General features: G+C 39.9%; 1 pseudogene; it reads right to left on the bottom strand.

Moving 5' to 3' along the window:
• Positions 1-5,960: 5,960 nt before the first annotated feature.
• On the bottom strand, positions 5,961-7,415 carry LOC114616247 (annotated as a pseudogene).
• Between the last annotated feature and the right edge of the window lie 1,332 nt (positions 7,416-8,747).

Genomic DNA, 8,747 nt, shown 5'->3' with positions numbered 1-8,747 from the left:
CTAGAAGAAAACTTCTCAAGAGATGAAACCTCAAGAAAGAGATGACTACAGATTGGGAAAGGATCTTCACTAACCCTACATCTAACAGAAGGCTAACATCCAAAATATATAAAGAACTCAAGAAGATAGACTCCAACAAACAAAATAACCCAATTAAAAAATGGGATACAGAAGTAAGCAGAGAATTCTCAAAAGAAGAATTTCAAATGGCCAAGAAGCAGTTAAAGGAATGTTCAACATCCTTAGTCATCAGGGAAATGCAAACCAAAATGACTCTGAGATTGCACCTTACAACAATCACAATGGCTATGAGACAAAACTCAAGTGGCAGCACATGCTGGCAAGGATGTGGAAAAAGGTGAACTCCTCCACTGCTGGTGGGAGTGCAAACTTCTACAACCACTCTGGAAATCAATCAAGCAGTTTCCCAGAAAATTGGAAATAGTTCCAGCTGAAGACCCAGCTATACCACTCCTGGGCATATTACCAAATGATGCTCCACCATCCCACAAGGATACATGCTCCATTATATTCATAGTACCTTTATTGCTGCTGAGCATCTTTACAAAAAATACAATACAAGTTCATAATGATAGTGGTGGGATTTGATACCACAGGGGATCAGAAGATGACTGACTCTACATGGACTTAAAATCCTGAGCAATTTCTATCACTGTACTTGGTTTTCATGATTAGAAGAAATTGCGTGTTACAAGGATGGATAAATATGCAACTTAAATTGTTTGTCTATTTGAGTTCCAATTTTTGACTTCAGGATCTTAGCTTCTCATTCTAGAAGAGACTGTACATTGCTGTAAACAATTTAAAGCTTCATGAGTTTATTATACCCATGAATTCTGCCAAAATCATCAGAACACTCTTGTTCACAAGAATCTACTATACTGTGTGATAGTCTTCAATGTGGCCTACATTTATACATGAAAGTACCAAAAGAAAAGAAGTTCATTTAAACTAGAAACCTATAGTCTGCTTATGAGCAGAAAGATGCTAAAGAGTCTAAAGCAAAGAATGGGTGGGAAGTAGATAATTTAGCAACTCCACAGTTTCTCCAAATCTTTTTTGGTGTTCAGTGTAGATCTTCCTATTCTCATACATTTTGCATATGATTACTCTAAACGATATTGTATTATTATTCAAAACCTGTCAACTCTTACTGACCTAAAAGTCTGCCTCTTTTTGTTATTTGAACTACTCTAAATATCCATTAAGTTTTGTCTTATCTATTCTTACAAAAGTCTTTGACAATGGCTTTCTGTAAAGGGCATGAGGTCCTTGTGATCACAGATAAACATTGGGTAAACTAGAAATGTTAAACATTTAGGGTCTCCTCGATGGAGGAAATAAAATACCTGTTTTCCACTCAGAAAGCTGGCAGTGAATATTATTAATAACCTGGGAACTTTGCTATCTGTGGAGCCAGACCTCACCCAAATTTTCCAGAATAATTACTTCAGACTCCCCATCCCTAAACACTTATCTTTAGCTCTCAGTTAATAAATAAAGCACATCCTCAGTAGAGATATCACACCTACTTTATAGCTTGATTACCTCTATCCTGTCTCATTCAAAGATCATGCCAGATCTTAGGCCCTTAAGCTATAGAATCCATCTCATGGTCACACATACATTGAAAAAGAGTTTCTATGTAGTCACACCTTCAACATTCTTGTGCACCTGAAACTGGAATGATTGTTGCCTAGAAACTTTTTTCCAAATTGAACTGTGTTTAAATAAGCTTACAATAAACCACTTGGTATCAGATTCCTGAAGTTTGATCCAGCCTGACTAAATTGAGCTGAGTTGAGTTTTCTTTATTGTCTCTTTACGGTTCATTTCCCTGCTGGCCATGATGCATGCAGGGACCCCCACAGCCTTCATATAATTATAATAAGTGACCCTGATATGAAATGACTGAGCAAATGTTTTTGATTCAGGAATTTAGTTGATTTGAGTAAGGTTTGCGATCCAACTACTTCCACTCAGTAGATGGAGCAATGTCAAGAACTTGAAATAAACCAAGGCTCTATACATAAGTGGAAGTATAGAACGGCTGTATATTACAAAGGGTATTCGTTAGATTGACTTACACAATTTGGGTTGGGTATACAAACTAAGGAGGCAAGAGTCTTTGTAGCTGGTCAAACCAAAATATTTGCTGCCTTAGCGGTCACAGTCTGGCCATGAGGCCAGGAATTCTTAGAGCCATAGGTTTTTATTTTACATGGGAGGCTGGGAAATCTAGATCCCAAAATCAGCAAAGGATGGCAGCAGAAGCACTAATAAAGTAAATGCATGTACAAAACGACAAAACGGCACTGAAGGTAGGTAGCCAAAAGTAAAAGTTTTTTTTTTCTTAGTCATTTTTATGTCTGGGCTGGTGCCTGGAAAGTGCTTCCTATGCTGTAAGAGCATGTCTCCCTTCAGTTAATCCTTCCAGGAAATGCCCTTACAAATACACTTAGTGACATGCTTCTTGATTGATTCCAGATAATTCCGTTTAAATTGACAATCATGGTTGGTCATCATGATCAGTTGACTCTTATTTAATAAACAAGCAGTTTCCTGTCAGATGAGAAGACCATTGCCCCTTCTAAAACTAAGAAAACAAATATTCTGCAGTATACACTGAAATTATTTTTAGTTTGCAATCTTATTTTTACACAACAAAATACACTGAAGCTAGGTCAATTGACTCATTTTTACAAGTGTTTATGCTGTTTAAACACCAACACATAATATTTTAAAATGAAGGTGAAATAGGGTTTTTTTTCCATTGATAAACTAAAAATTGTGAAACTGCAACCAAAAAACATTCATATTTTATTTGGTATATTTTATAAAGTAGTACTACAAAAGCATCATTAAAAAGTGGTAATATTCCCCCAGAGACAGTTTGACTCCCAGGTGGTCCATCATAACCAGGCTCACAGGAAGGACAGGATACAGTTAGAGACAATGAGACCAGTTAACACCTGAGATAAACAGATGGGGAGAGGCAAGCACAAAAACAAGCAAGTAAAACCAATGCCACTTGGTACCATCAGAACCTAGTTCTCCCACCACAGCAAGCCCTGAATACACCAATATACCTGAAAAGCTAGAGTATGAACTAAAATCCTATCTCATGAAGATGATAGAGGACCTTAAAGGAGACATAAATAACTCCCTTAAAGAAATAAAGAAGAACACAGCTAAACAGATAGAAGCCCTTAAAGAGGAAACACACATATCTCTTAAAGAAATAGAAGAAAACACAATAAAACAGGTAAAGAAATTGAACAAAACTGTCCAGCATCTAAAAATAGAAAGGAAAAAAATAAAGAAATCACAAAGAGAGACAACTCTGGAGATGGAAAACCTAGGAAAGAGATCAAGAGTTACAGATGCAACAATCACCAACAGAATACAAGAGCTAGAAGAGAGAATATCAGGCATAGAAGATACCATAGAAGATATTTACACAACAGTCAAAGAAAATACAAAGTGCAAAATGCTCCTGACCAATAACATCCAGGAAATTCAGGACACAATGAAATGACCAAATCTAAGAATAATAGGAATAGAAGAGAGTGAAGATTCCTAATGCAAAGGGCCAGGAAACAGCTTCAACAAAATTATAGAAGAAAACTTCCCTAACATAAAGAAAGAAGTCGTCATAAATGTACAAGAAGCCTGCAGAACAAATAGATTGAACCAGAAAAGAAATTTCTCCCATAACATAATAAGCAAAATACTAAATACGTAGAACAAAGAAAGAATATTAAAAGCTGTAAGGGGAAAAGATGAAGTAACGTATAAAGGCAGACCTATGAGAATTACACCAGATTTCTCAACAGAGACTCTAAAAGCTAGATCTTGGGCAGATGTCATACAGACAATAACAGAACACAAATGCCAGCCAAGGCTAGTATACCCAGAAAAACTCTCAATCACTATAGATGAAAAAAAAAAAAAAACCAAGATATTCGATGACAAAACCAAATTTAAACAACATCCTTCCACTAATCCAGCCTTACAAAGGATGATAGAAGGAAAACTCTAACACAAGGAGGGAAACTACAGTAAAGAAAAACAAAACAAAAAAATTAACCATCTCACAACAAACCAAAAAGAAGAGGACCACAGAAACATAATACCACCACTAACAACAAAAATAACAGGAACCAACAATCATTGGTCTTTAGTATCTCTCAACATCAATGGATTCAATTCCTCAATAAAGACATAGGCTAACAGCCTAGGTACATAAACAGGACCCAGCATATTCTTGCATACATGAAACACACATCAGTGACAAAGACAGACACTACCTCAGAGTAAAAAGCTGGGAAAACATTTTCTGAGCATATGGTCCCAAGAAACAAGCTGGAGTAGTTATTCTAATATCCAGTAAAATAAACTTTCAACCAAAAGTTGTCAAAAAGACATAAGGAAGGACACTTCATCCACATCAAAGGAAAAATCCAACAAGACGAACAATTCTGAACATCTACACCCTAAAATGCAAGAGCATCCACTTTTGTAAAAGAAACATTACTACAGTTCAAAACACATTAATCCTCACACAATAATAGTGGGAGACGTCAACACCCCACTCTCAGCAATGGACAGATCATGGAAACAGAAAGTAAACAGAGACACAGTAAAACTAACAGAAGTTATGAACCAAATGGACTTAACAGATATCTATAGAACATTTCACCCTAAAACAAAAGAATATACCTCCTACTCAGAACCTCATGGTACCTTCTCCAAAATGTACCATATAATTGGTCACAAAACAGGCCTCAACAGATACAAGACGATTGAAATAATTCCATGCATCTTATCAGATCACCACAGACTAAGGCTGGTCTTCAATAACAGCAAAAACAACAGAAAGCCCACATACACATGGAAACTGAATAACACTCTACTCAATGATAATTTGGTCAGGGAAGAAATAAAGAAATTAAAGACTTTTTAAAATTTAATGAAAATGAAGACACAACATACCCAAACTTATGGGACACAATGAAAGTAGTGCTAAGAGAAAAACTCATAGCTCTGAGCGCCTCCAAAAAGAAACTGGAGAAATCATACACTAGCAGCTTGACAGAACATCTGCAAGCTCTAGAACAAAAAGAAACAAATACACTCACGAGGAGTAGACAGCAGGAAATAATCAAACTCAGGGCTGAAATTGTGAAATAACTCAGTCACAAAAGAACACACACTGTACGCACTCACTGATAAGTGGATATTAGCCCAAAAGTTTGGAATACCCAAGATTCAATTCACAGACCATATGAAGCCCAAGAAGGAGGAAGACCAAAGTGTGGATGTTTCAGTGCTTCTTAGAAGGGAGAACAAAATACTCATAGGAGGAAATATGGAGACATAGTGTGAAGCAGAGTCTGAAGGAAAGACCATCCAGAGACTGCCCCACCTGGGGATCCATCCCATATACAGTCACCAAACCTGGACTCTATTGTGGATGCTGGGAAGTGCTTGCTGACAGAGCCTGATATAGCTGCCTCCTGAGAGCTTCTGCTAAAGCCTCACAAACACAGAGGGGATGCTTGCAGCCAACCATTGGACCAAGGGCAGTGTCCCCGATGGAGGAGTTGGAAAAGGATCTAAAGGAGCTGAGGGGGTTTGCAGCCCCATGAGGGAAGCAACAGGTGTCAACTGGCCAAACCCCCCTGGAGCTCCCGGGGACTGGATCACCAATCAAAGAGCACACATGGAGGGACTCATGGATCCAGCCACATATGTGGCAGAGGCTGACCTTGTTGGCTATCAGTGGGAGGAGCAGCCCTTGGGCCTGAGAGTGTTTGATGCCCCAGTGTAGGGGAACACCAGGGTGGGAAGACAGAAGTGGGGGGAGCACCCTCATAGAGGCAAAGGGAGGGGAGATAGGATGGAGGTTTCCAAAGGGGAGACCTGGAAAGGGGAAAACAATTAAAATGTAAATAAAGAAAATATCCAATAAAACAAAAAAGATTTGAACTTGTTCATGCTCAAGAGCAGCAGAGGGATGGAAGTGTTGAGGGACGACTGATGGAAAAAAAGCTTTTCCAGGCCTCTGGGGTTTTTTTGTACGTTTGTTTGTTTGTTTGTTTGTTTGTTTTCAAAATATTAAGATTTTATTTTACAAAGATTTTCTTTGTTGTACAGAAAGTAAAAATGTTATTACAATTGCAGTGTAACTGGCAGCCAGGACAGTCAACTCATCAATCACAGCCGTCAAGATACAGCAAGAGTCTTAGACGAAAACCTAACAACATTTACAATTTGGTTGGGGCAAAGTCCCCAGGTTTGGTGGTGGATTACCAAGGGACTAAACAGAGGAAGGCGGAATGTCATGGGAACTATTCTTTAGCTCTTTGGGTTGGGGTAGGAAAGCAGAATATCATGGGAACTATTCTTTAGCTCTTTGGGTGGGGGTGTCCTAGGGCTTGTAACACAGCTACCTTTTAAAAACAGCTACCAAATCCATGAGAAATCCAACCAATACTCAACAGTTCTGTTTCTTACAGGTTGTTTCAGGTCTTAATCATCTTCTCCTTCATCATCTGTTTCTCGATTTCTCTTTTCACCTTTCCCACTTTCTTCCTCCTCTTCATCCTCATCTTCATCCTCATCTTCTTCATCTTCATCAACTTCTCCATCATGTCAAAATTCTTCTTCCTCCCCGCTGACTTCATCTTCATCATCTTCTCCCTCTACATCCTCATCTTCATCTTCATCCTCTTCATCTTCATCCTCTTCTTCCTCACCATCCTCATCTTCATCTTCTTCCTCTTTGTCCACACCATCCACCTCTCCATCTGAGTTGGGGGCTTCCTCTACACTATCCACCTCCACATCAGAGTTAGGTGCTTCCTGGTCCTCTTGGTCATAGCCATCCAGATAGAACAGCGGGGGCAGGAGCCTGAAGACAGCCTCTCTCTCTCTCTCTCTCTCTCTCTCTCTCTCTCTCTCTCTCTCTCCCCCTCTCTCTCTCTCTCTCTCTCTCGGTAATCACTCTGATTAGTGACCTCACAGCCAAACAGATCCAGGCTTTTCAGACAATCCAACCTTTTCAATGGCTACAAGGTGCTGATATCTTTCAGGTTATTTCCATTTAGGTTCAGATGTGTGAGGCTTGGAAGTTCTTCTGCTAGTCTGTCCAGACCTCTGAAGATTCTGTTTTCACTGAGCTCAAGCTCTTTCAATTTAGGCAGCTTTGGGAGGCCTGAAACTGAAAACAAGGCTACATTTATTAAACTGAGGAACTCTAAGTTCACAAACTCATCTGCTAGCCCCTCAATTTTTTCATCAATTGCTTTGCAATTGTCCAAGACAAGTTCTTGAACAGCTGCCAGGGTCTGGTTCCTCAGCTCCAGGTGGATCCTCCTCTTCATGTCCATGTTCCCCTCGTCCCCCATCTCCAAACTTAACTTTCCACGGTGTGGATGGAGGGGGTAGAGACAACCCAGCATGCACAGTGAGAGTGAAACCATGGAGGGAAAAGGAGGCTGGAGTGCGGCCCAGGCCTCTTCTAAACTACCAAGTTTTAATGCAGGTTGAGACAATGAAGAAGAAGCCAGCCATCTTGGAAGTCCACCATTGTTGTTGACTTCATGACCGCTCTACCTATCTCTCTGCCTAATAGTCAGTACATTTAACTCCTAGTCTCTCTGAGTCAATGGTAATTTTTAATCTTCCACTGCTTCTCCATCACAATTACATTTTTAAAGCATAGTGAGGTAGAACCTCTACCTGACTCATGCCTGTGCTGCCACAGGGCAGCTATGGAAGTTTTGTGGCTGCAGATCTTGGTGACATGCTCAGCCTCTTAGATGCTTGGGACCTGAGGATTTCCTTCTCCTTGTAGGTTGTTGACATTTTGATAATTTCCAAATTGTCTAGTGGACTTGGCCTCTTCAAAGATGTATACTCTGAAATTAGATGTCCCTGTTCCCATTACCAGTAAATTGAACTAGTTGCAGTCATACAGCCACCAAGAGTTCCAGAGTTCATCCATTCTTCCCCCCCATCCCCCCTGCACAGCTCAGGACCTTGATCTGGAACTAGTTTCCAAAGAAAGGAGAGTTGTAGGAGGAGCTAAGGTGGGAGGAGTAATGAGAGGAAGAGAAGGAGGAGGAAGAGGAAAAGGAAGAGGAGGAGTTAGAGGGGCAGAGATGTAGGAGCAATGGAGAGCAATGCAGGTATGGGGAGCAGTCATGGATAAAATGGGTAATAACTTTTATTTAGGTTAGCTAATTGGGAAACAACTCTATTCGTAAGGGCATCTTGTTATTAATCATTATCAAACATATAAAGCCTTTGATTAATCTATAAGAATTAGAGTCTCATTCTCTTACTGGGCCTGTGTGGATGGTGGAATGATCTGGGCAATGCCCAGCCTTGCATAGACAGCGTGGAAGATTGGCAGAGCCATCTCTCACTCTGACGTCTCGTGGGTGGCAGGGTGGGTGTTTCTGGTGGGCTGGTTCTAGCTGCTGTGCACACGTGGCCTCCAGCTGAGACACATGGCAGCTGAGCTAGGCAGAGCAGCTGCAACTTAGATGGTTGGCTTGACCAGTGACTGAATTTAAATTACTTCAACTAAGTGGCACCCAATATAGGTCACGAATTCACTACAAATTTAAGTCTATTTCACCTGAGAGGAAAAGTTGTATCAAAAAAAAAAAAGAAAGAAAGAAAGAAAGAAAGAAAGAAAGAAAGAAAGAAAGAAA

The sequence above is a fragment of the Grammomys surdaster genome, unplaced genomic scaffold (genome assembly GCF_004785775.1).
Source record: "Grammomys surdaster isolate TR1022 unplaced genomic scaffold, NIH_TR_1.0 312170, whole genome shotgun sequence".
NCBI lineage: Eukaryota > Metazoa > Chordata > Mammalia > Rodentia > Muridae > Grammomys > Grammomys surdaster.
This window is presented reverse-complemented; position numbering and strand designations above follow the sequence as displayed.